Source organism: Phytophthora parasitica, assembly GCF_000247585.1.
Source record: "Phytophthora parasitica INRA-310 unplaced genomic scaffold supercont2.31, whole genome shotgun sequence".
In the NCBI taxonomy this organism is placed as follows: domain Eukaryota; phylum Oomycota; class Peronosporomycetes; order Peronosporales; family Peronosporaceae; genus Phytophthora; species Phytophthora nicotianae.
The window spans coordinates 149452-150085 of NW_008649017.1; positions in this window are offsets into that span (position 1 = coordinate 149452).

Genomic DNA, 634 nt, shown 5'->3' on the forward strand with positions numbered 1-634 from the left:
CGAACTTACGGAATCTTTTGGCGTTTCTCGTGAGCCACTATGCTCTAATGAGAGGTGAGTCCGCCCGGATGCTAGAATTGCCTGATTTACATTCAATTATGTTGGAGAACGAGGGCTATAGTCCGTGTCGGGTCATAGTTATGGTGATGCGTCAAGGTTAAACAAGTCAAGTGGGTCGCATTGAAGTTGATGCTTGTATGCGTAACAAGAATGTGGAGATCTGTCCCAAGTGGTTGTTGGGTTTGAATTTGTTTTGGCGTTAGCATGTGGATGGAGGTTCGTTTCCTGACTCCTCCTCGGATCACAGGTACCCATTGAAGCTCCTCAAAACGGTAAAAGATCCTAAGAAAACGGTGTCGTACAAAGTACACAGAGAGGCTATTACAGCTGCACTGAATCATGTTAAAATCCGCAGTAAGGCTAAAACACATGTTGGGCGTGGGCCTGGATCTCGTATGGCAGATCTAGGTGGTGCAAGCGAATCTCAAATTAGACGTTTAGGTCGTTGGAATACTCAAGCCATGGAGAAATGCTATCTTACGTCTCTTCCACGCAAAGCTATGCGCACGTTTGCCGGCTTTGAGCCTTCTCTAGGAAATTTTTGTTATTCCACGCGCCTCTGTGGAACCTCCTA